The sequence below is a fragment of the Monodelphis domestica genome, chromosome 1, assembly GCF_027887165.1.
Source record: "Monodelphis domestica isolate mMonDom1 chromosome 1, mMonDom1.pri, whole genome shotgun sequence".
Classification (NCBI taxonomy): domain Eukaryota; kingdom Metazoa; phylum Chordata; class Mammalia; order Didelphimorphia; family Didelphidae; genus Monodelphis; species Monodelphis domestica.
Window position 1 is genome coordinate 600,546,143 of NC_077227.1, and position 27,729 is coordinate 600,573,871.

The 27,729-nt window shown below is 39.7% G+C and overlaps 1 protein-coding gene across 1 annotated transcript in view; it reads left to right on the top strand.

The window, feature by feature from the left end:
• Window positions 1–9,399: 9,399 nt before the first annotated feature.
• Window positions 9,400–27,729, top strand: part of MIS18BP1 (MIS18 binding protein 1) — a 91,711-nt gene continuing 73,381 nt past the window's right edge. Inside the window, exon 1 of the mRNA XM_007476561.2 lies at window positions 9,400–9,506. The gene's annotated coding sequence lies outside the window, so the exon portion shown is untranslated. The remainder of the gene's footprint in view (window positions 9,507–27,729) is intronic.

Below are 27,729 nucleotides of genomic sequence, written 5' to 3' on the forward strand. Positions count from 1 at the left end.
GAGGGTTGTGTTGGTGGATTTCTGGCAGAAGACACCACCAGGACTTCTATGTGGAGATCAGGACTTGAAGGAGCCCTTTCCTGGGGCTAAGCCAGACTTCACTGGATTAGAACATAGGCTAGTAGGCTAGGTAAGGCTCTGTCTCCTTCTTACATTTCCCACTTTCAATATCTCTACCTTGTTGTAAATAAAAGCTATTAGCAGTCATTTTTTACTTAAGGGCTAATATTTTATAAACAACTTGCTCCTGAATTGGATTAAAGTGGGGTAGAGTTGCACAAAGTCATCAACCTTGTTCTCTCTTCCAGGGTCATCAAAGTTGTGATGATGAAAAGAAAACTCTATATCTTTGATCTAACAAAACTTTTATTAAAAGAAAAGCCAAAATTCCATCAGCCTGAAACTGACTACCCCCACTCAACCCCAAATCAAGTCAGATTCAAAGGTCCCTCCTTGGTGTGGGATTGGTCCTTATATAGACCAATCCCACACCAGGAAGTAGGGGGGAGTGGTCCCTCCCTAGCATGGGATTAGTCCATTCAAGTTCAATCCAATACCAGGAAGTGGAGGGGGGGTCCCTCCCTGATTGGTCCATTCAAGACCAATCCCATGCCAAGAAATAGTAGGAAGGGATCCCTGGGGCATGCTGGGGGATGCAGTCCCACAGCCAAAATATTTTCAAAAACCAAATTTCCTCCTGTGATCCTTTGGGAGACCAGTCTCCCCAGCGGATCATTTCAAACATAACAAACTAAAGATACATACATTTTTACAAGGGGAAAATGCAACAACCTGGGGATAAGGAAACAAAAGGGAAAAAATAACAAAACCAACTGGGGGAAGTCCCCTTTCGCACAACATACAAAATAAGAGCATTTAACAAAACAAATACAGTTAATACAAACAAATTCATTTTAACAAAACAAATGAATTTAACCCCCCAAAGTTCAATTTTGCATATCCAATTTACTCAGAATTTCCTGGAGCAGCGTGTGGTCTCTGCAGACATCTCCATGGCATCCTCTACAGGGAGTTCACCCTCTGGATTCCGGGAGGCAGCAAATTTCTTACCCTTAAAAAAAAATAACTTAAACTTTTCATTAAAAATAAAAACACAACTTCCGGGTAATCATGGCTGCAATCTAGACGCGGCACGTTTCCTCTCCCCAGCACCGAACGAAATAGACTACATCAAAGGAGCATAAAATCACCTTTGGAGGAACAGAAGGACTCCCCAGTACCCCACAGAGGCAAAGGTACGTGGGGCTTGAACATTTCCACACTAAAATAAGAAGGAAAAGCTTGCACAGAAAAGTGAACTGAGCCGCCCTTCCCCCACCCCACCTCCCCCACTAAACCAGAGTGAGCTACCTGAGCGCTCACCGGGACAGCGAGTGAGTGGGGAGCGTCTCTGTCTGGGGGGGCACTCCAGGGTCCTTGGGATCTGGGGACTGCCAGGAAAAAACGTCTCAGGGCGCTTTCACTGGAGAAGCCAGCGGACTTCGGGCGGGCTGCGCTGAACAAGGCGCACGGATTATCTGGGCGGAGCTGAATACCTGGGCTCGGAGGCTGGGAAGAACTAGTCTGAAGCAACCTAAATTCACAGAAAAACCACTCTTATAACCCAGACCCCAGACCAAAAAGGAAAGGGAAATAAAACCACCAAAGGGATGGCTCACATGGCCCAAAATCAAGCCTCCAGGAAGAAAGGGAAAAAAGTGACTATTGAAAACTTTTATGGTGGAAGTACCCAAGGGAAAGAGGAGAATGAAGAGGAAATCCAAAAAAATTCAGAACACGCCTCCCAAAATGGAAACTATCAACAAGCTCTGGAAGATCTCAAACTGGAACTTATCCAAAAGATGGAAACCTTCTGGAAAGAAAAATGGGAGAAAGAGATCAGCTGTCTGACAGATAAGACTGCTCAATTGGAAAAAGAACTCGAAGCAGCCAATACAAGGGCAGACAAGGCTGAAAAGCAAATCCAGTCCCTAATGACCAGAATTAAGGACCTCGAAGAAAGTGAGATGATAAAACAGCAAGAATCAATAAAGCAAACCCAAACAATTAATGAATTGGAAGAAAACAGAAAATATCTCACTGAGAAGGTCACGGACCTGGAGAACAGAGGAAGACGAGAAAATCTCCGTATCATCGGTCTCCCAGAAAAACCAGAGGTAAACAACAAATTGGATTTTATTCTAGAGGAGATTATAAAAGAAAGTTGCCCCCACGTTCTGGAGCAAGGGGGCAAAATAGAAATAGAAAGGATTCATAGAACACCTTCTATACTAAATCCCCAAAAGACAACGCCTAGGAATGTAATTGCCAAATTCAAGAGCTTCCAAGTAAAGGAGAAAATCCTACAAGAAGCCAAGAAGAAGAGCTTCAGATACAAGGGGGCTCCCATAAGGATCACACATGACTTAGCGGCTAACACACTAAGAGACCGCAAAGCATGGAACACGATATTTAGAAAGGCAAGAGAGCTGGGTCTCCAACCAAGAATCAACTACCCAGCAAAACTGACTATATACTTCCAGGGGAAAGTATGGGCATTCAACAAAATAGAAGATTTCCAAGCATTTGCTAAGAAAAGACCAGAGCTCTGTGGAAAGTTCGATATCCAAGCACAGAAAGCAAGAGAAACATGAAAAGGTAAATATGAAAGAAAGGGAAAAGGAGATAAATCTTATCTTTCTCTTTAAGTCAAACTCTCTTCTATAAGGACTACATTTACATCTAATTATATATATTAATATGTGGGGAAAATGTTTTGTGTAACTCTCATAAATTGTATCATCATAAGAGTAGTTAGAAGAAACATGCATAGGGAAAGATTGGGGAATCAAGAAGATTTGGGGAAAGTTGGGGCAAAAAAAGGAAAAGGGAGGGGGGAACCGTGATAATACTAAGATTAACTTCAAGAAATAGGGGGGGAATCAATAGAATAAACTTTCCCATATAAAGATACACATGGGAAGGGGAGGGGAAGAACTCTCATATGAGAAGGAGAGGAAGAGAGCGTGAAGTGGAAGTACTTAAACCTTACTCTCAGTGAAATCAAATCTGAGAGGGAAGAACATCTAGATCCAGTGGGATCCTGAATTCTATCTTATCCATTAGGGCAAGAAAGAAAGGAAAATTAAGGAGGGGGAGGGGGGAGGGAGCACAAAAAGGGAGGGAAGGAGAGGGGGGAGGGGAAGGGAGCATAAAAAGGGAGGGGCTAGAAAGGGAAGCATCTCAAGGGAGGGGACTAGGGGGACTGACCTAAAGTAAATCACTGGTTCAAAAGGAGAAAGCTAAAGAAGAAAGGTCAGAACTAGGGGAAGACATCAAAATGCCAGCGAATCCACAAATAACAATCATAACTTTGAACGTGAATGGGATGAACTCACCCATAAAACGCAGACAAATAGCAGATTGGATTAGAACACAAAACCCTACCATATGTTGTCTTCAAGAAACACATATGAGACGGGTTGACACTCACAAGGTTAGAATTAAAGGGTGGAGTAAGACCTTTTGGGCCTCAACCGATAGAAAGAAGGCAGGAGTTGCAATCATGATATCTGACAAAGCCAAAGTACAAATAGACCTGATCAAAAGGGACAGGGAAGGTAAATATATTCTGCTAAAAGGAAGTATAGACAATGAGGAAATATCACTAATCAACATGTATGCACCAAATGGTATAGCATCCAAATTTTTAATAGAGAAACTAGGAGAATTGAAGGAGGAATTAGACAGTAAAACCATATTAGTGGGAGACTTGAACCAACCACTATCAAATTTAGATAAATCAAATCAAAAAATAAATAAGAAAGAGGTAAAAGAGGTGAATGAAATCTTAGAAAAATTAGAATTAATAGACATATGGAGAAAAATAAATAGGGACAAAAAAGAATACACCTTCTTTTCAGCACCACATGGCACATTCACAAAAATAGATCATACACTAGGTCATAGAAACATGGCACTTAAATGCAGAAAAGCAGAAATATTAACTGCAGCCTTTTCAGATCACAAGGCAATTAAAATATTGATCGGCAAGGGTACATGGAGACCCAAATCAAAAATTAACTGGAAATTAAATAACATGATACTCCAAAACCATTTAGTTAGAGAAGAAATCATAGAAACAATTAACAATTTCGTTGAAGAAAATGACAACGGCGAAACATCCTTTCAAACCTTATGGGATGCAGCCAAGGCAGTACTTAGAGGAAAATTCATATCCCTGAGTGCATATATTAACAAATTAGGGAGGACAGAGACCAAGGAATTGGAAATGCAAATCAAAAAACTTGAGAATGAACAAATTAAAAACCCCCAGAAGAAAACCATACTAGAGATCCTAAAAATTAAGGGAGAAATTAATAAAATAGAAAGTGACAGAACTATTGAGCTAATAAACAAGACTAGAAGCTGGTACTTTGAAAAAACAGACAAAATAGACAAAGTACTGGTTAATTTAATTAAAAAAAGGAAAGAAGAAAGGCAAATTAATAGCATCAAGGATGAAAAGGGGGATCTCACCTCAAATGAAGAGGAAATTAAGGCAATCATTAAAAACTACTTTGCCCAACTATATGGCAATAAATTTACCAATCTAGGTGATATGGATGAATATTTACAAAAATATAAATTGCCTAGACTAACAGAAGAAGAAATAGTTTTCTTAAATAATCCCATATCAGAAATTGAAATCCATCAAGCCATCAAAGAACTGCCTAAGAAAAAATCCCCAGGGCCTGATGGATTCACCAGTGAATTCTATCAAACATTCAGAGAACAGTTAACCCCAATATTACACAAACTATTCGACATAATAAGCAAAGAGGGAGTCCTACCAAACTCCTTTTATGACACAAGCATGGTACTAATTCCAAAGCCAGGCAGGCCAAAAACAGAGAAAGAAAACTATAGGCCAATCTCCCTAATGAATATAGATGCAAAAATCTTAAATAGGATACTAGCAAAAAGACTCCAGCAAGTGATTAGAAGGGTCATCCACCATGATCAAGTAGGATTCATACCAGGGATGCAGGGCTGGTTCAACATTAGGAAAACTATCCACATAATTGACCACATCAACAAGCAAACCAACAAGAATCACATGATTATCTCAATAGATGCAGAAAAAGCCTTTGATAAAATACAACACCCATTCCTACTAAAAACACTAGAAAGCATAGGAATAGAAGGGTCATTCCTAAAAATAATAAACAGTATATATCTAAAACCATCAGCTAATATCATCTGCAATGGGGATAAGCTAAATCCATTCCCATTAAGATCAGGAGTGAAACAAGGATGCCCATTATCACCTCTATTATTTGACATTGTATTAGAAACACTAGCAGTAGCAATTAGAGAAGAAAAAGAAATTGAAGGCATCAAAATAGGCAAGGAGGAGACCAAATTATCACTCTTTGCAGATGACATGATGGTCTACTTAAAGAATCCTAGAGATTCAACCAAAAAGTTAATTGAAATAATCAACAACTTTAGCAAAGTTGCAGGATACAAAATAAACCCACATAAGTCATCAGCATTTCTATATAATTCCAACACAGCTCAGCAGCAAGAACTAGAAAGAGAAATCCCATTCAAAATTACCCAAGACAAAATAAAATACTTAGGAATCTATCTCCCGAGACAAACACAGGATCTATATGAACACAACTACAAAACACTTTCCACACAACTAAAACTAGACTTGAACAATTGGAAGAACATTAACTGCTCATGGGTAGGACGAGCCAATATAATAAAAATGACCATCCTACCCAAACTCATCTATCTATTTAGTGCCATACCCATGGAACTCCCAAAAATTTTTTTTACTGATTTAGAAAAAAACATAACAAAGTTCATTTGGAAAAACAAAAGATCAAGGATACCCAGGGAATTAATGAAAAAAAATACAAAGGAAGGGGGTCTTGCAGTCCCAGATCTCAGACTATATTATAAAGCAGCGGTCATCAAAACAATTTGGTACTGGCTAAGAGACAGAAAGGAGGATCAGTGGAATAGACTGGGGGCAAGCAACCTCAGCAAGACAGTATATGACAAACCCAAAGATCCCAGCTTTTGGGACAAAAATCCACTATTTCATAAAAACTGTTGGGAAAATTGGAGGACAGTGTGGGAAAGATTAGGCTTAGATCAACACCTCACACCCTACACCAAGATAAATTCAAAATGGATGAATGACTTGAACATAAAGAAAGAAACTATAAGAAAATTAGGCGAACACAGAATAGTATACATGTCAGACCTTTGGGAAGGGAAATACTTCAAAACCAAGCAAGAATTAGAAAGAATTACAAAATGCAAAATAAATAATCTGGATTACATCAAATTAAAAAGTTTTTGTACAAACAAAACCAATGTAACCAAAATCAGAAGGGTAGCAACAAATTGGGAAACAATCTTCATAAAAACCTCTGACAAGGGTTTAATTACTAAAATTTATAAAGAACTAAATCAATTGTACAAAAAATCAAGCCATTCTCCAATTGACAAATGGGCAAGGGACATGAACAGGCAATTCTCAGCCAAAGAAATCAAAACTATTAATAAGCACATGAAAAAGTGCTCTACATCTCTTATAATCAGAGAGATGCAAATCAAAACAACTCTGAGGTATCATCTCACACCTAGCAGATTGGCTAACATGACAGCTATGCAAAGTAATGAATGCTGGAGGGGATGTGGCAAAGTGGGGACATTAATTCATTGCTGGTGGAGTTGTGAATTGATCCAACCATTCTGGAGGGCAATTTGGAACCATGCCCAAAGGGCGATAAAAGACTGTCTGCCCTTTGATCCAGCCATAGCACTGCTGGGCTTGTACCCCAAAGAGATAATGGACAAAAAGACTTGTACAAAAATATTCATAGCTGCGCTCTTTGTGGTGGCCAAAAATTGGAAAATGAGGGGATGCCCCTCAATTGGGGAATGGCTAAACAAATTGTGGTATATGTTGGTGATGGAATATTATTGTGCTAAAAGGAATAATAAAGTGGAGGAATTCCATGTGAACTGGAACAACCTCCAGGAAGTGATGCAGAGCGAAAGGAGCAGAACCAGGAAAACATTATACACAGAGACTGATACATTGTGGTACAATCGAAGGTGATGGACTTCTCCATAAGTATCAATGCAATTTCCCTGAACAATCTGCAGGGATCTAAAAAAAAAAATACTACCCACAAGCAGAGGATAAACTGTGGGAGTAAAAACACCGCTGAAAAGCAACTGCTCGACCACAGGGTTGGAGGAGATAAGACTGAGGAGAGACTCTAAATGAACACTATAATGCAAACTCCAACAACAGGGAAATGGGTTCGAGTCAAGAACACATGTGATAACCAGTGGAATCATGCGTCGGCTATGGGAGAGGGAAAGGCGGGGGGGGGGGGGGGGGGGGGGAGGGGAGGAAAAGAAAACGATCTTTGTTTCCAGTGAATAATGTATGAAAACGACCAAATAAAATAATATTAAAATTAAAAAAAAAAAAAATAAAAACACAAAGTCTTGTGGCAGGACAAAAGTCAGGAAAACAGGTGACGACCCAGGATGCAGTAAATGACCTGTATCTTTGATATGTAAACAAGCTCTTGGTACTCCAAAGCACTTGTTTCATGGTCATTGAAACAAATTGTTCCACCCATTCCCCCAGGGGAAGTCTTCACATCTTTGGGGTAGGCACTCCTCTAATTCACCAAGGGCTTGAAGCCTATCAGTTACCCTCAACCTGATTTGGTCCATCTGCTGAGAAAGTTTTACAAGGGTATAGCCACTATTCCTGCTACAACTTCTTGGAGCCACAAGTAAGTGCTGGGTGAAAGGTAGACATCAAAGGGCAGCCCTGAGAAGGGCTCAGCACGCCCTCATACCAGAGATGTTGGTTCTCCATAAACACTCCAGATGTGGAGTAAGAGATGAAGAGTTAATAGAAGATTTTCCACATTCATCACATTTGTAAGGTTTCTATCCAGTAGGATTTTCTTGCACATGTAGGAAAGAGATGATCAAAAAAGACTTTTCCATATTTGTTACATTCATGTTCTTTCTTCTTCATGAGGATTTTTTTGTGGGAGATGACTGATACTGATACTTGCCTGATATTTCACATCATGGAAAAGAGCTTTTTCTCATGTCTTCTTACCATAAGAAGTTTCTTCATATTTCTGCATTCTGTTCTCTGGGACGGGAAATATTCCTGTCCTGTCTTTGAGCCTGCCTTTTAATACATCTAGTGATTTTACATCTTCATAAATGCTCTGCTTTACTGCTCTACTATCTTAGTCTGAAACCAAAAGAAAACACAATGTAATTAATTCTCCTCATTAGGAGAAAGTAATATGCTACAATTGGATGAAGCATAAAATAAGGCCCATGAGGCATCCATTGTGTAGCCAACCATAAGAAAGACAATTATAATCTGGTAAGAGACTAGAAGGGGTGAGAGGAGAGTTGAGAAGGGATAGAGATGAGGGAAATCACCATTAGGTAAGGTGATCAGAGAATATCAGAAAGCTTATCTAGGATCACAATAAGAAGGATAAAAAAGAAATCAAGCTAAGGGCATGGTGATAAGCAGCAAGGCTAGGGAATGAAGGAAGAATAGAGTGGGAGCTAGAAAAATGAACTGTAAGGAAAAGGTAAAGAGAGGGCAAAATCTGTACACCATTAGTGAGAACTAGAACCAATGTCAGAGAGATACACCATATCCCTAAGATCCTTTAATGTGAGCATTTAGATGGTACAGTGGATAGGACTCATCTTCATGAGTTTAACCCTGACCTCAAACATTTACTAGCTGTGTGTCCCTGGGTAAGTTACTTAAGTCTGTTTGCTTCAGTTTCCTATCTGTAAAATGAGCTGGAGAAGGAAATGGCAGACCACTCCTATATCTTTGCCAAGAAAATTCCAAATGGAATCATGAAGAGTCAGACATAACTGAAAAACAAAATGACAGAACTTTTTAAGGATCCCGGAGAACCCTGGGGTGGGATGAAATATTAACACACGTGGCTTCCAGCCAGTGAGGGTCAGAAAAGTGACAACACATTTATTTCATTTATAAGTAAAAATGTTTAACAACAGAGGATGCCGAACAAAACTCTACCACAGTCTATTAAAAATCTCCCTCCTTGAAAACATTAACCCATCAACCCATTATCTCTGAGTTTGGTTATTTAAACAATATCCAATCTACTTAATAGTAATAACACTGAGCCCACATTTATCCATCTTGCTCACCATAACAGCATACAAAATTTTATCAGATGTTTTCTCTTACCTCATCCATCCTTTTCCAGTTGTTACTCTAGAGACAGAAAATAAACTGAGGCTTTATGATGTAAGCATTTGGTAGAGCCTACTGTGAAGTTCACCAGAGGAATGAATCAGTACACTGTGGCTCCTAACTCAACTTTGTTCATCTCTGCAGTGACCTAAATAACATTAACCACCACTCCAAAATGTAACAGGTATGCCATTCTCCTTCTTGCTACCCTTGAGCACCCTATCAGATTCTCATGTCTCATCTGGATAATCATAGGAATTTTGTATTGCTGTGAAAATTGTTTAATTCCATTTTTTCTTCCTGCAAGTTTTGATTAATATTAAATTATCCTTTAAGAAGCAAAAATTTAGTTAAGGCTTTAATTATTCCTTAGAGGAGAAACTAGAGGAAGAATCTAGACTATTCCTGACTCTTTGGCAACATGCAAATCCTCCTCCCCAGTTGGCCTATTTGTGAATCCTCTAAATGTAATTTAATCTGTACCCTGATTTAGTTTATCAATAGAGTTTGTTAAATGAGGTTTGTTTCCTTAGGGTATCTATGAGTTTATAATCTAGGTATACTATATTTAAAGTATTAACTTGATCTACTAATATTATAACTGTCCAAAAAAATGAGGTTAGTCGAGTATGACATGTTCTTTCTTTTTTATAAACCTTTATCTTAATTACTTTAAAATTTTACTTAATTTTTTTTACTTAATTTTTTTTAAATCCTTACCTTCCATCTTGGAATCAATACCATGTATTGGTTCCAAGGCAGAAGAGTGGTAAGAGCAAGGAAATGGGGTTAAGTGAGTTGCCCAGGGTCACACAGCTGGGAAGTGTCTGAGACCAGATTTGAACCTAGGACCTCCTGTCTCTAGGCCTGAGCCACTGAGATACCCAACTGCCCCCTACTTTATTTTTTTAAATTAGAAAGTATTAATTCTAAGGCAGAAGGATTGTAAGAGCTAGACAACTGGGGTTAAGTGACTCACCCAGGGATACATAGCTAGGAAGTGGCTGATTCAAGATTTGAACCTAGGACCTCCCATCTCCAGGCCTGGAATTCTATCCATTGAGTCACATAGCTGATCCAGTATGATATATTCTTGATGAGGCATCTAGGTTGCTCAGTGTATAGATTATAGGGTCTGGAGTCAGGAAGGTCTGAGTTCAAATCTAGCCTCTAATACCTATTGCCTTTGTGACCCTGGGCAATTAATTTAATCTGTTTGGGCAAGTCATTTGATCTCTGTTTGCCTTAATCCATTGGAGAAGGAAATGGTAAAACATTTCAGTATCTTTGCCAAAAAATTCCATGGATAGTATTGGTTAGCTATGGTCTACAGAATCATGAAGTTACCCACAACTGAAAAACAACAAAAAAATTTTTTTCCTACTTTATTAACTCAATTACTGAAAGAAAAAAAACCAAAAATCTAAACCTTCATTTTCTTTGAGTTTGAGATAATTCTTCCCTTCCCTCCTCTCCAAGACAGTAAGTAATCTGATTGGCAATAGCATAAAACATCTTTTCATATTAGTTTTTGGGTGAAAGAGAAGAAATATAGTGAAATATAATGTGTCTCAGTCTGCTTTCAGACTCCATGAGTTCTTCCCCTAGAGGTAGATGGCATTTTTCATCATGGGTCCTTGAGGATTTTCTTGGATCATTATTGCTAAGAATAACTATGCCATTCATAAATGTTTATCATATAATATTGCTGATACTGTATACAATGTTCTCCTTGTTCTGCTCACTTCACTTTGCATCAGTTCATGTAGGTTTTTCCAGGCCTTTCTTAAATTATCCATCACATCATTTCTTATAGTATAATAATAATAATTCATTACAATCATATGCCACAAATTGTTCAGTTATTCCTTTGTCAAGATTAAAAGCAAATTAATAATTTTATTAAATCAAAATTAGGAGGAAAAAGAGGGGAAAATAAGAGATATAAAAGGTACTTTCTTTATTTCTGCATTTAGCTGACTATCCTAAGGCCAACATAATAGGCCTCCTGGCTACACTCATGAACAGGTCCACTTAACACCAGAACACAGAAGAGGAGAGAGTTTGGGGATATTTGGGGGTGTTCCTGACACACTTACTCTATATATTTTTTTCTATTTTTTCAGTCTTCTGACTTTGCTTTATTAATTCTTGATGTTTTGCAAGATAATTGGCTTCCAGTTGACCAATTCTGGTCTTTAAGGCCTGTTTTTCTGCTATAATCTTTTGATTTTCCTTTTCGGTTTGGTCTATCCTTTTTGTGGCTTCCAACTGTTTCTCCAATTGGGAGTTCTTGTCCTTTAAACTGTTATTTTCTTTTTTAACTATGTCCCACTTTTCTTGCCAGAAAGCTTCCATCTTTTTGATAAGCTCCAATTTAATTTCTTCAAGAACTTGTAGCCAATTTCCATTTTTTGGGGAAGGTTTGGGTGCATTTATTTGTATTTCCTCTTCTATTTCCTCTGTAGTCTGGATTTTTCCTCTGTAAAAATTATCCAGGGTCAACCCTTTCTTCTTGTTTTGTTTTGTTTTTTGGTGTTGGGAAGTTGTTCCTGGACACTGTTTGCCATCACTATGGTGGTTTTTCCTTCCCTTTCCAGTCAGAAATCTGAGTGAGGAGGGCAGGCTCTCTGTGTATAGAGCTAAGGAGCAAGGATTTTGCCTGAGGCCACCTCTTGAGTCTTGGTAGCTTCTATTGTTTGCTGCCCTTCTCTGTGCCATCTCCCCACAAGCACCCACAGTCTGCACTCTTCCTCCTGCTGGGGTTTCAGATTTAGCTGCTCTCAATGGTAGGTCTTTGGTGGTCTTATTCAGCTGCCAAGGACCTAGAGCTGTCCCTCACTTGATTTAGAGGTGCCCCTCACTCACTCACTCACTGATTCTAGCGCATGCTGGCTCTGACTCTGGTGGGGTGGGGGAGGGTAGATCAGCTCACTTTTTGGTGGTAACTTTTTCACCCCCTTATAGTGTGGAAATGCCCAAATCCCACATGCCTTCAGTGCTGCGACCTACTGTAGAGTCCTTTCGTTCATATGAATTTAGGTTTTTTGGCCTTTTGAGGTAGTCTATATTGGTAGGTGGCGAGGAGAGGAAATGTCCTGCATCCGCCATGTTTACCCAGAAGTCACACTTACTATATTTAAAGAACCAATAGAATTACATTCAGAATCAGGTTTACTCACCAAAACTGATCTGGAAGCTCCAGTGTCTAGGAGGCAATCATAATAAGCATTTCCAACTTTCAGGGTCATGTATGTGTGCTGGGGTGGGGTGGGGGGGTAGGGGAAAGAACTCTGGAGTCGGAGATTGAAACCTTTGATTTCCCAAATTCTGATATTTTAATGCCAGTTATCCCAGGTCATTCCTCTCCCCAAAATAAAAAGTGACCCTGAAAGTTGGCAACACTTATTATGATTGCCTCTTAGACACTGGAGCTTCTAGATCAGTTTTGGTGAGTAAACCTGATTCTGAATGTAAACCCTTATGCCACAGGGGAATACCTTCTAATTGATTTGTTGTTGTTGTTTTGGTCAAGGTGCCTATCAATCATTTTTTTCTTTTTTCCCTTTCTCTCCTTTCTTTCCCTCTTATCCTCCAAATTGTTGTAATTCATTCTATGTAAGGTTCAATATACACCTCTAGTAAGAAAATCTTTAGATGTATAGACTGCATATGTGAAATGATTCATTAGGGAGACTTGATGAGTTAATCTCCAGTGAGGAGATATTAACATGCTGATTTCCCAATAGAATCACAGCGGGCATTGTCTAAAGAAAATTTTTCTCTCTCCTGTCTCTTGATGTCATCTCCTGTTGACCTGGAGGGAGGCCAGATACCATTGAGGAAATTGAATTATAGACCAGCCTCAGTTAAAGGGAAGCTAAGTAAGAGTCACAAGACAGATAGCAGAGCTTGGTTCCCTGAACTGCACAGACAAAATGAAAAGCCATGGTTGGCTCTAAGATGTGACTAGACATCCCCTCAGTTTCCAATTCTTTGCCACCCCTAAAAGAGCTGCTAAAAATATTTTTGCACAAAAAGCTCCTTTTCCCCTTTAAAAAATCTTTTTGGAATTGTAAACCTCAAAATTTCTCAGACTTATGAATGTTATGGGTTTTCCCCATTGGGGAATCTTCTACTTAAAAAAATTCCCTAGCAGATGGTGAGAACTCTACTTGAGTGTGGGGGCTCCTTGCCTTGGGAATATCCCTACTCCACCCTACTTAGGACTGCTTTAGGACAGAGAGCTCCTTGAGAACAATGAAAAACACTTAAACCCATACTTTTCTTAAGCTAAGTACCTATAAAGGTCAAGCAACTTGTGAATTTACAAGGAACAAAGAACTGGAAAACTTACTCAGAGCTTTCCTGGTGTGAATTACTCAAAAATCCACACCTTCTTAGGTGTGGACTAAGAATGGGCGGTCCTTTAGAAACATCTACAGTGATTGGTAGATGTAAGGACTTAGGGGAGGTGACAGAAGAGATTTTGCCCTTAAAAATAAGAGCTCAGGGAAGTGCTGGGAAGTCATTCTGAAACATTCAGATTGGAGAGACTCATTCTGAGGAGACTGATTCTGAAACATTCAGATGGAGGAGGGAGCTGGTGAAAGCAGCTGAGATGCTGCTGGCCTGTTGTCATTAGAAATCCTTACTTAGACAGATCTTATGGTGAGTTATAAAAAACTGACTGATTTCTCTTTTAAGACTCAGGTCTAGGCCATATTGGCTTGAGGCCCTTCATACTTATTCCTTTCTTACTCTCTCTCTCTTTCTTTGATTACTCATTGTATTGTTAATTAAAATCTCTATAAAACCCAATTGACTTGGGTATTTGAATAATTGGGAATATTTCCCTGGCGACCACCTTATATTTGATTTTAAACCCAAGACACTGTAGTGAAACATATTTCTGCGGTCAAACTTACTCACCCTCTCTTATATCTATCACAATTTATATCTTCCACTATTTTAACCACTTCAGTTTAAGACCTCAACCATTTTAAATCTCATAGTTTATGGCTCCCACTCTTTTATCTACAACAATTTAAGCCCCACAACTAATTTAAATACCAAAGAATACAGACCTAGTAATGGTATTACTGGGTCAAGGATCATACACAGTTTTAAAGTTCTTTGAGCAAAGTTCCATTTTGCCCTCCAGAAATCAGAAGGTGGGAAATGGGAAGTCCCTAAAGATAACAATTGAACTGCTTCTCCCCAAAATCCTGCAGGGTCAGGCATTGCCTGCCTGACCCCCTGGGGTCAATTGTGAGAGCTGTCCTGACTATGATATTAAATTCAAGACTGTAGAGGGATTGAGTGGAAGTCTTCTTGTGGTGAATAGTTTTCTGGCAAAGGCCTATTCACTCTGGTTTGTCTTCCACTGGATACTGGGGTCAGGCTTCACAGGAGGATGCTCTAGGCTCAGAGGATCATTCAGATCAGTTCACTCAGCCACTCTGGTGGGCTTCCCAAAAGAGAAGTGAATTCAACTGTTCTGATCTTCTCAGTTCTTCTGTTCCTTCTCTGGAATTCTCTCTCCTTCTTGCCCTTCCCCTGCTCAAGATGGTCTTCCAGCATAATGAATTTGCTCTCCTCTCTTAGAAATCCCCCTTTTGGTTTTTCATGAATTTGTCAATTTGACATTTCTCATTGCCTTGAATGCAATACTTACTTTATGTCTATTGTCTCTACTATTCTATCTCTCTATCTCTTTGCTATCTCCTCTATTCTCCTCCCAAAATAAAAAAATCTCTTAACCCTAACCTATGTCTTTAATCTTAACCTAATTTATCTTGGCTAATTCCTAAACTAAGATCAGGTTTCAGAAAAGCAGTTTGGGTTAAGTGTGTGGGTACAAAGGTTTGATACAATGAAATAATTCTGGTTTGGGGATTAACAAAATATCTAAACAGTCTGCAACAATGTTTGTAAATGCTCTAATAAAGTCTTATAAAGTTATACAATTGTGAAAGCTAAAAGCTTTAAGTAGTAGATATGTAAGGTGTTTGGAGAAATTTCATATTAGTTAAAATTCTATAAGATTTTACATGTATATTTTAAGGTTATTTTATCTTTTCCCTGTATCTAACTAACTGAGTTATTTAAACTTCCCTTTTGTACTCTATTTCTGTCCCTAATTTATTAAGGTTAAATATATTAGTTCTTTCCTATGCTAAATTAGTCTGTTAGTGACTTCATATTATGTACATGCATGTTTATTGTACTATTATGACATGATACATACATATTACATGTGTACTGTGGCATTTAAAAGAGTGGGAGCCATAAACTCTAATAATTAAAATGGTTGGGTGTCATAAACTGTAGTGATTAAAATGGTGGAAGACTTAAATTGTGATAGATATAAAAGTGGATGAGTAAATTGTGACCGCAGAAAATATGTTTTCACTACAGTGTCTTGTTTTAAAATCAAATATAAGGTGGTCACCAGGGAAATATTCCCAATTATTCAAATATACCCAAGTCAGCTGGGTTTTATAGAGATTTTAATTAATAATACAATGAGGAATTAAAGAGAGAGAGAAAGAGTAAGAAAGGAATAAGTTTGAAGGGCCTTAAGCCAACATGGCCTAGACCTGAGTCTTTAGAGAGAGATCAGTCAGTCCTTAATCACTCACCACAAGATCTGTCCAAGCAAGAATATAGACACCAGTTTAGCTAGCCATCCTTCTCCAGAGAGAGATTCTTCTGACTGTCCTCAAGAGCCTCTCCCAAGAGACTCCTTAGAGACTGTTTCTTCACAGCCTCCTCCTTAGAGCACTCTCCTTCTAACAGCCTCCTTAGAGCCTGTTTAGAGACTGTCTTTCTTCTTATATAGGGGGTTTTCTCCTATGTCACCTCCCCTAAGTTCTTCCATCTACCAATCACAGTAGACGTTTTCCAAAGGACAGCCCATTCTGAATTCACACCTGGGTAGACTAATCCTTTTAGTAATCCACACCTGAGTAGGCTAGAATCTCTGAGTAAGTTTCTCACCTCTTTGTCCCATGTAAGTTTACAAGTTGCCTGACCTTTATAGGTACTTCGCACCCCTTTGTATTAATTCTAAAAATAGGCATGACTTAAGTATGGGTTTAAGTACTTTTCATTGTTCAGCAAGGAGTTTTTCTCCCCTAAAGCAGGCTTAAGTACGGGTGGAGTAGAGGTCTTCACATTTTTGATCTAAGTAGAGTTCTCAGTGTCCAAATGGGGAATGGTCCCAATAGGGAATTGTCCCAATGAAAAATTCCCCATTTTTTTAACATTCACAAGTCTGAGAAATTTCAAGATTCACAGGACTTAAGTTCTGCTTTGTAGTCAACCAGACAGAAAAGTATTGTCTTTCTGCTTGTTTGAGTCCTGCGGGAACCTTATTCATAGAAATCAGTTTGCCATCATGTTTGTATTCTTAATATGTACTGTTGGATGCACATACTCACACTCTTGCTGATTTCTCCTCTTCACATTTTGCCTGTTGATAATATCTTTCTTTCTTCTTCTCCAGGATTCATGTGTATATGTGTATATTTCCCTAATGTGATGTTAATGTATATGGAAATTCATCTTACATGACATGCTTTATAGAAGTTCTTTTTCCTATATAGTTCTTGGGTAACAGTTATTTCCTGTGTTCTTTATGTCCATTTGCAGTTTATGGTGTTTTCTGGAAGATATCTCAGGTCCTGCTCTCTTCCTCTGTGCAGCTAACCCTGTCTTGACTGTCATCTCACCTTGATTGTAGATTTTTTTTTATACAGGAGCATGCATGTGTGAAAGAGTAGTTGCCATTGTGTGTGTGTAAGAAAGATTCAGATTGCGTGAGTCTGAGTAACACTTTTTTTATGAAATTTATCTTGTTTGTATTAGTGTGTATGAATGTCTGTCATGTTTTTCTTGTATTGTGATTTAGAATGATTGAGGGTTGAGATGGAGAGTTAGATAAATATTATTCCTTGTGGATTATGTCTGTCTTTAATCTGCCATATCAACTTCAGCATCACTTTCTATGGGGTTATTTTGTGTGTCCTCATGGTCACTTTCTCTTTGGGTTTGAGCATCTTGTGTGTGATCTGGGGCAATTTCAGTATCAATTTCTTCTGGGTTAGTTGAGACAAAGTGGTGTTTAACACAAGAAGCATGGGACCACGGTTCTTTCCCTATAATTTTAATTGAAATGGGAGTAGTGATAGCAACTTCGAATGATCCATTCCACTTTGGTTCTGTTGGTGTGCTTCTGGTGAAGTTTTTCACATATATCCTGGACTGATATTATAGAGTAAAAAGTCCAATGATACTCTTTGTGCCAACAATCCTAGGCTTCTCAGTTCTTTTAGCCTGTCTTGTGTCTCTTTCAGATAGGTGTACAATTGGCATTCTCCTCCTAGCAAGGAAATGTAAGATGGTTTTGAGGTCCTGCCATGCCAAAGAGGTTGTCCAAACAGTATCTCATATGGAGATTTGTGCAGATCTCCTCTGGGCTTCATTCCAAGGTAGACAAGTACAAGTGGGAGAACTTCTGTCCAGTTTAGGTGTACTTGTGCACATAATTTTCCCACTGTGGTTTTTAACTCTCTGTTCATCTGTTTGACTTGTCCTAAACTTTCTTGATGATAGATGTTGTGTAGATTCCCTTTTATGCCCAGATTTTGAAGGATTTCTTACAAGATCTTAGATGTAAAGTGAATCCTCTATCTGAGTCAATACTGTTTGGAATGCCATATCTGGGGATTATTTCCTTCAAGAGTGTCTTCACCACAAAGGTCTCTGTTATTCTTTTTAGCTGGATATGCTTCTGTCCACTGGGTTAATCTGTCTACTACCACTAAAGCATACTTATATCCTCTGTCACTAGGCATGTTGATGTAATCTATCTGCAAGCATTCAAAGAGTGTGAAAGCTAGTGGTGGTCTACCCTCTAATGCCTTGCTTTTCAAATGACCTTGATTGAATCATCTGCAAAGGTCACATGGCTTTATGCACTCTTATTGCATGTGAAGATATCCCTGGGGCTACCCAAAATCATCTGATTTTGTCTAACAATTCCATAACCCATAATGTCCTCTGGAGTGTGTGACATTGCAGAGATGTTGGTATAATATCTTGGGTAGAATGTGTTTCCCTCCTTCCATTATCCAGATCACATTTACCAATTTTTCTCTTAGTTGTTGTTTCTATTACTGAACTTCCCCTTCATTGTAAGCTTGTGTGATATCGTGCTGTTCAACTAGAGAGAAGTTCAGCACCTGTATGGGACCAAATCTAGCCACATATTTTGCTGTTTTATCAGCTCTATGGTTACCCTGGGATATCTTATCTTTGCCAAATGAGTGATCTCTACAATGCATGACTGCTACTTCTCTTGACAAAAGGACTGCTTTTAAGTATTGAGATATAAACCTCCCATATGTCATTTTCTTTCCAGCAGTTGTAATGAACCCTCTGTTCTTCCATATATCTCCTACTCCATTCAAAATTGAGAATGCGTACTGTGAGTCACAAAAATATATTGATTCTTTTAGCTCTTCCCAAGAAGAGAGCTTTGAGTTCTGTTCCTTGAGCACTGACATGGCCAGGCAGAGAAGCATGCCATTGTCTCATCTTGTGTGACCACAGATGCAACTGTAACTCTTTTGCCCTTGTGTACATAAGAGGATCCATCTGAAAATAACTCTTAAGTCAGGATTGATGAGGGGAAGTGTCTTTCAAATTCTGTCTAGACTTCTGCACTATGTCTATAACTTGTGTACAATTGTGCAACGGTTCCTCTCCTAAGGGCAAATCAGGTATCAGGGTTGCTGGGTTTAATGGAGCACATCGATGTAAAAACAGATTTTCATTTCCTAGTAATATGACCTCACAGTAGGATAATCTTGCAGGTGTAAATGCTTGCATGTCACTCATCTTCAACAGTTTGTCAATTTGATGTGCAGAGTGGACATGTAATCTGCATCCCAGCACTAAATCATTTGCCTTTTTAACCATCATAGCAGCAGTTATGCTTCTGAGACAATGAACCATTCCCTGGGCTACTGAGTCTAGAATGGTACTATAGTATGCCATTGGTCTAATCTGCAGTCCAAAGTTCTGGGCTAGGACTCCAGAAGTTATCCCCTTTGCTTCATGGATGAATAGGTGGAATTCTTTTGAATAGTCCTAATGCTGGAGTTGATAAAATTGCTTGCTTCAGCTGTGACAAAGCATGCAAGTGTTCTTTGTAAGTTGCAGGGGTAGAATCTACCTCATTCTTTGTTAAATCAGTGATACATTTGGAGATGTTAGAATAACATATGACCCACTGCCTTGAAAAACCACAAAACTCGAGGAACGCTCCAAGTTGTCTTTTTGTTCTAGGGATTCCCAGCTTTTGGATGTCAGCTATTCTCTTATTGGAGACTTTCCTAGTGCCCTTTTCTAAGATGAATATAAGATATTCTACTCTTGGTGAGACCCATTGTAATTTCTTCTTTGAGACCTTATGTCCTCTCTTGTATAATTCTATGAGCAAAATTTTTGAGTCTTGCAATCATGTTCTAGCATCTGGGAATGCAAGAAGATCATCCATATAGTGCACTATCTTGCTATGCTTGAACTTGATAGATTCTAGATCTCTCTTCAATAACTGGAAAATATTGAGGAGCTTTTGCAACAGCCCTGAACTAGTTGAGTCCAACAGAGTTGATGATCCCCCTCCCCATAGGGATGCAAAAATATTTTGACTATCTGGATGCAGCGGGATCATAAAATACATGTTGGCGGGGTCAATAACTGTATACCAGTTTGCTGTGCTTGGTATTTCTGATATAATGGCACTTGGAGATGGAGTGATCATGTAAGTTTTCTTTATAAAAATCATTGATCACCCTCAAATCCTGCATGAATCACCAAGAAATTGATCCATCTGGGTTCTTTTTGTTCTTTTTGATAGCCAGTATTGGGCTATTGCACTCTGAGATCATGGGTCTTAATATACCCTGCTCCAGCAAACTGTTGATAGGTATTACACCATTTATAGCCTCTTTGCTTAATTTATATTGAGAAATCTTAAAAGGTGTTCCTTCCTTAACTTCAATTTTCACTGGTATTTCTGATTTTATCTTCCCCGCATAGTTTGGATGTGTAACCCATATGCCCTGTAGGATGTCTTTGGGGAATATCAAACATTGGTGTTTCTGTGTGCAGCTTGTCAGGTGTTTCATCTAATTGCCCTAAGAACAACAGTGGATAGTTTTCAAAGATTGTTTTGGTAGGTGCAAATTTATTTTCCCTAACAGCTCACAGTGTATGGTCACTCCAATTTTACATAGGAAGTCTCTCCCCAAAAGGTTTAGGGATTCCAAGGTATCAATAAGAATGTATGATTTATAGATAAAAGACCTAGTTTCACCATCTTAGGTTCCAGTTTTGGAACTCACTGTGTTTCCCCGGTGGCTCCAGCTACTACTCTAACTGATCCCTCTATGGTACTGTCCCCTGGTAATGACTTCAAAACAAATCTTGTTGCCCTGGTATCAATAAGAGCTTTATAGTCTTGTTCCTCAACTTTAATCCATACAAAAGGTTCTTGAGTATGATGTTCTTGCAGGACTGGTACCATAGCGTTCAGTTGCCCTATTTTCCCCAAATCCTGTACCAACTCTTGCTCATTAATATGGTGGAACTCTGTGTATTCTGTTGATAAAATCTGTTTCCTCTTCTTTTGGATTGTGATTCTCTACCCCTCATTGTGAAATTTTGATGATTTGGTTCTCTCCCCTTTTATTTTCAGCTTGGGAGTCTGCCTCAAGGATAGTGTGACAGCTTCAGAATGTCAAGTCAGACAGTCGCCCTGTATTTAGCCTGTTAGAATTCTGAGGCTCAGAGCTACTTAGAGAGTTCTTATCTGTTAATTCTTTATTCTTTTCTCCCTTAACCATCTTCCTAGAGTGTTTTGAAGTTTCTGATTCAAGGGACAGCTTGTCATTATGGAATAGATTTTGACCTGTGCTCATCCCTTCTCCATATCTGTTTTCATTGGTTTGGGATCAATCTTTTGCTGTTGGGTCTAAGGTTGAACTGTTTTCCCTATCCTCTAGCTTCTCTTGTTCTTCTTTGAGTGTTAAGCCCTTTTGCCGGTGGGGGTATGAATGTATGTGTAGTGGGGTTTGCTATTTTGAATTTTTCCTGGACTGTCTCACAGTTTTTGTTTGCTACTTTGTCTTTGGGGTTTAGAGAATCAATGTAATGCTCCTTCATTGTTACTGTTATTTTGTGATGCTGTTTTTGACTGGAGGATTTGTTACAATTCTTTATGCTCTCCATTCCAATCCATATTTACATATTAAGAAATTTTCTAGACATTTCTTGATTTACTCTGTAGTTTTATCATTGTTCCCTTCTATTTCCCTATGTGATTGAAATACTTTGTTCTTCATGTCTCATAGTGGTAGTCTCTCGGTGACCGAGAATGACAATTGTCTTTGTGCATTATCATCTATTGATGTACCCTCATGTGGCTTTGAAGTCCAAAGGCTGAGGCACAGAGTTTGTGGCACATGGGGCATGGGACTCCAGTTGTTATGGGAGGTGCGGTTGTGGCCTGGTGTCGGCGTTCACGCGCAGCAGCAAGACGTCGAAGTTGCTCATCTTCAAAGGTGGAGGCGGCATGGTGAATGTGGGTTCGCCAGCTACTTCTGTCAGAGGCAGCGAGTTCTAGTTGCTTTGGTGTGATGCCAGCCCACTTCAAGTTGGACTTTAGCTGATCCTTGAATCTTTTCTTTGGTCAACCTTGTTTCCTGAGTCCAGCTGACAGTTCCCCATAGAATACCTGTCTTGGTATTCGCTGTGGGTCCATGTGGATGATGTGTCCAGACCATCGTAGCTGGGTTTTGAGGACCATGACTTTGATGCTGGTGGAGTTGGCTCTGTTGAGGACTTCCTGATTGGTGATTCGGTCCTGCCATTGGATCCTCTTGATTGACCAGAGGGAGTGTTGGTGGAATTGCTCCAGCTGTTTCATGTGCTTCCGGTACAGTGCTTGTCTCGCAACTGTACAGGAGCGAGTTGAGGACCACTGAGTTATACACTTTGAGCTTCATCACAGTGCTTACACCTCTGTGTTGGAGGACTTTGCAGCGCAGCCGCCTGAGTGCCTGGCTGGCCTTTTGGATCCTAGCATTGATCTCAGGGTCTAGGGACCTGTTGTTGGCGATGGTGCTGCCCAGGTACTTGAAAGTGTTGACATTAGAAAGCTGCATGCCATCAATTGTAATGCACGGCTGGTTCATTGCCCTCCCTGGTGCAGGTTGGAACAGCACCTCTGTTTTGCTAAGGCTGATAGTCAGGCCAAACAGTTTTGTTGCGGTAGAGAACCTGTCCACAATGGCTTGGAGATGATTTTCTTGATGGGCCATGAGAGCACAGTCATCTGCAAAGAGAGCTTCCAGGATGAGTCTCTCTGTTGTCTTTGTTTTTGCACTCAGGTGGCAAAGGTTGAATAGTGAGCCATCCAGTCGGTATTTGATGTAGACGCCCAGGTCTAGATTCATCACAGCATTTCATAATACTTGAGTGAAATATAGGTTGAATAGTACCGGAGTGAGGACACAGCCTTGTTTCACAGCCATTGGAGATGTTGAAGTGATCGGAAGTCTCTCCACCAGATAGGACTTCCCCTGTCATGTCGACATGAAAGAGCTGGATCAGTTTGACGAATTTTGCTTGGGCAACCAAGCTTGCTGAGGATCACCCACAATGCATCCCTGTTCACTGTGTCGAATGCCTTTGTCAGGTATATGAAGACAATGTAGAGATTCAGGTTCTGCTCAAAGCATTTTTCCTGCATTTGCCTCACCATGAAGACCATGTCAATGGTGCTGCGATCTGGTCGGAAGCCACATTGTGATTCAGGCAGGTTCTGCTCTGAAACAGATGACAGGAGTCTGTTGAGTATAACACGGGCGAGGATCTTTCCAGCAGTGAAGAGTAGTGAGATGCCTCTGTAGTTGTCACAGGCTGCTCGTGCACCTTTGTTCTTGTATAGGGCTACGATGGAGGCATCTCTGAGTTCTGGGGGCATGTCTTCCTCTTCCCATATGCTGGTCAGCACTATGTGGAATGCCTGGAGCGCCTTTCTATTTAAGGCCTTGTACACCTCGGTTGGGATCCCGTCTTTACTGGGTGCCTTGCCTGCACTCATTTGTTTAATGGCTTTTTGGACTTCCTCTATTGAAGGAGGGACATCAAGTTGTTCAATGATGCAGTTTTGGGGGATCTGGTCATGGGCGCTTTGGTCGACTGAAGAGGGTCGGTTGAGAAGCTGACTGAAGTGTTCTTTCCACCTGTTGCTGATGCCTTTTTATCTTTTATGAGAGTGTCACCATCAGAGGATAGCAAGGGAGTGGTGGTGGGTTTTAATGGCCCATAGACAGTCTTGAGGGCACTGAAAATTTTTTGTAATTCCCTCTCCATCTCCTGTATTTCCCTCTGTTTTGAATTCTTGTTTCTTCCCTTCTTTGTCTACAGACTTTAATATTTCCACCATCACTTGATCTATTTTCCTCCCTGTTATGACATATCCCCAGTTTTCCTCCCTTGCACCCTCTATGCATTAAGTCTTGTGTTCTTCTGACTTCATACTGAATATTGGGGGTTTCCTTTTGAAAGGACCTCCAAATACTTGGGTTTTGCTCCCTGGCTAATCAGGTGCTACATGGTCTTGAGATTGGGAGTTGCCTCTTCTTTGAGTTTGCAATGGTCACAAGATTTGGGCTTGTATGTGTCATTGTATGTCTGCTGTCTTCCATAGTTATTGTACCCTCTGTTCTGTGTAGCCCTGTTTTGATATTGTGAGCCTCTGCTGTTAACCTTGCTCATATTTTGCCTTCATGGGACAGAATCTGACTATATATTCCCACTCTTTGGTATAAAAAGCATTTTCTGTTATCTCTGCCCCTTAGCTTGGTATTGTGTTCTTTGGTGTGGGAAGGTCCTGATAGTAGCAAGATTCTTGACCTCCTCTATCTCTTTCTGCCCAAGGGATTCTTTACTCTCTTTTAGTTTCTTCTTCAATCCTTCCTTTTCTTTCTGCTGCTCTGTATGGGTCTCATGCAAATTTGTGGCAGAATCTCTCAGATCTTGGATACTTAATGCTTCATAATTTGGACAAAAGTGTTTGAAGAAATGCTTGAGGTGTGTTGGACACATTCTTTAAAAAATTACCTCTTTACATGGGGGGATGGCTTATTGGCTATCCTGCATGTAACCCAAAAATTCATCATTTTCCATCAATCTGTTGATGTAGACAGAAGGATGCTCTGACAGCTCCTGCCTCAGTCTATCAAATTTTCCTCAAGCATTTGGTCTATTGCAAAAACTTCTGATTGCCTCTAACAAATCTTCTCTTGCCTTTTTAAAAAATGTCATGTTTAATGGTCTTGAAAAACCAAAATCCTCATAATATTCTGGCCAGCTTGTCAGTTTGTCATTCTTCCTCGTTCTCTTAATAAATTGTGTATGTTCTTGGGGGCTAAATAGTTCTGAGAGTAGGATTTCTATATCTTGGAAATCAGGGTGATACAATTTAAATGATCTTTTCAACTCCCTCAAACATTTGAATGGTTCAGCACAAAATTTTGGCATTCTCCATTTCAGGGAATCCAAGTCCTGGATGCTGAAAAACTTATGCACCTTCATATGAAGAACACCAGAGTCTGGGGTAACTTTGGCATAATCCCTGAGAAGCATGATCTTTTGTGCCCCTGGGACTTCCTCAGGCTCAATGTTTGTCTGCTTGTCTACCATTATTTTTTCAGTGCACACCTCTACTGTTAGAGTTGTTGTAATAGGTCTCAGTGTCTTTGCATTTGTCTTTGTCATTATCAACATCCTTAGTATCCTCCCTTGAAACTAGCTCCTTTTCCTTCCCCAGTTTCTCATTCTTCTTGATTGTGAATTCCTGGCACATCTCAGTGATTGTTGTCATTTGGGAGAATAATAGCTCTAGTCTGTTATCTATGTTGCTGTTGGTTATCTTTTTGCTCATAATTATCTTCATTCCCTTCTTGGTGTTGCTATATAACTGCCAGATAACTACCACGGAACCATAATTAGCTGGGAGGGCTAGCCATTTTGTTAACCACATATTTCTAGTGGTATCTGGTCTAAGTATTTTGTAATACTGACTGCTGCTCCTATCATATCATTGATTATGTTAGTGATGGTGGCAAATATAGAATAGTACCACCAGTATGTCAAAATGGCTACCACCAGTAGAGTCCATAACACTTTCTGGAACATATTCTCTCTTTCCTTAATCTATCCCTCTTTTTCTTTCTGTTATATAGGAATCAAGATGTCTGCCTTGATCCTGTATGTAGTTGTTTTAGAATCTATACTCCTAAGATGGCTGCCCTACACAGTCACTTCCAACTGCCAGTCAGTGATTGTTGATGATGGATTCTTTTATATTCTGGGGTGCATGGAGGAAGAGAAATGGAGTCTCCCACCACTGAATTCAGGCAAGACCAGAGTGTGGTAGAGATGGAATGGAACCAAGAGGTAGAGAGAGGGGATAGATTGGTTTCCTTCTCTCTTTCTCTGGTAAACCCCACTCCGGTTGCTATTCCCTCAGAAACTTGATTGAAAAAATACAGGACAGATAGTTTCTTCTTCTCTGAGGAGAGAACTGGAACTTTCCTCCCTTCAAACTCCAAGTCTCCCTTCTTGAATATTATGAATCAGGCACTTGATTTGGTAAACAGCTATTTATTCTAAAGGTTCACATGAAAGGTAGGGCAAGTGAGTTTGTGGGATAAGGCAATAGGAAGGTGGGAAATAGGAAGTCCCTAAAGATAACAATTGAACCCCTTCTCCTCAAAATCTTGCAGGGTCAGCCTTTGCCTGCCTGACCCCCTGGGGTCAATTGTGAGAGCTGTTCTGACTCCTAGTTGTCGTGACTATGATATTCAATTCAAGGCTGTCTAGAGGGTTTGAGAGGAAATCTTGAGGTGAATAGCTTTCTGGCAAAGTCCTATTCACTCTGGTTTGTCTTCCACTGGATACTGGAGTCAGCTTCACAGGAGGATGCTCCAGGCTCAGGAGTTCACTCAGATCAACCTCTCTGGTGGGCTTCCCAAAAGAGAAGTGAGTTCAACTGTTTGGATCTTCTCAGTTCCTCTGTTCCTTCTCTGGGATTTTCTCGCCTTCCTGCCCTTCCCCTGCTCAAGATGGTCTTCCAGCATGATGGATTTGCTCTCCTGTCTCACAAGTGGATAGATTGATGGGCCTGAAGGCAGGAAGACTCCTCTTCCTAAGTTCAAATCTAGCCCCAGACTCTTAATAGCTGTGTGACCTTGGGCAAATCATTTGATCCTGTTTGTCTTAGTTCCTCATATGTAAAATAAGCTAGAGAAGGAGATGGCAAACTGGTCCAGGACCTTTGCCAAAAAAAAAAATCCAAAATGGGGTCATGAAGACATGAACTTGACTGAAAGCACTGAAAAACAATATCTTAGACTAGTCCCTTAGTATTCTGGGGCATTTGTTTCATTTGTAAAATAAAGGGGGAAGAGGGGAGAGATTGCAAGCAAGAAGACTATTTAGACATATGTGAGATGATGATCTGGTCTAAGTTGATGGCAGTAGAAATGAAAAAAAACTACAAATTTTGAGGGTGTCTTCCAAAGCTCAGGACCAGGGAAAAGGGGGTTGAAAAAAAGAGAGAGGGAACCAAAAGACTGCTTCAGTGCAGTTTCCATTCCTCTAGAGCCTGTAGAACTGTTCAATCTTGGGGGCCAGATTATTCTGGGAATTGGGAGTCTGGAATGTAAGATGCTAGTCCTCAGATTCACCTGCGCAGGATTCAAGTGACCGGGGACAGCACTGGGAAGAAGAGATCAGGAACTGGTAGAAATGAAAGGAACAAGGTCACCATGCTAAAAGTCCCTTCTCCATGTTCATCCCCTCTACCTACAGATTTCCAGCACCTGGAATATAAGAAGGCACTTCATATGTATTGAATTTTTGACTCATTTGATGTAGTTTTAGAAATGCTAGCTAGAGCAATAAGGCATAAAAATAAATAAAAGGAACAACTATGGATAATTCTTATTTTTAAATGACATGATTATCCAAAAATCTAAAATCCATAACAAAATTGAGATAATAAATGATGATGAGGGGCAACTGGGTATAAGATAAATCCATGAAAATCACCTTATATTTATAACTGGTATTCTCCTCTTAGATGATTTACTCTTTATATATAATGGACGTGTCCCAAAAGGCTGAGGGCAATTTTAAGCTTAAACGGCTTAAGCGGCACTAAGATTTTTGGGACACCCTGTATCTATTACCATATTTCTCACTTTGTATATACACACATATAATGTATACATATGTACATATATATATATATATATAATATA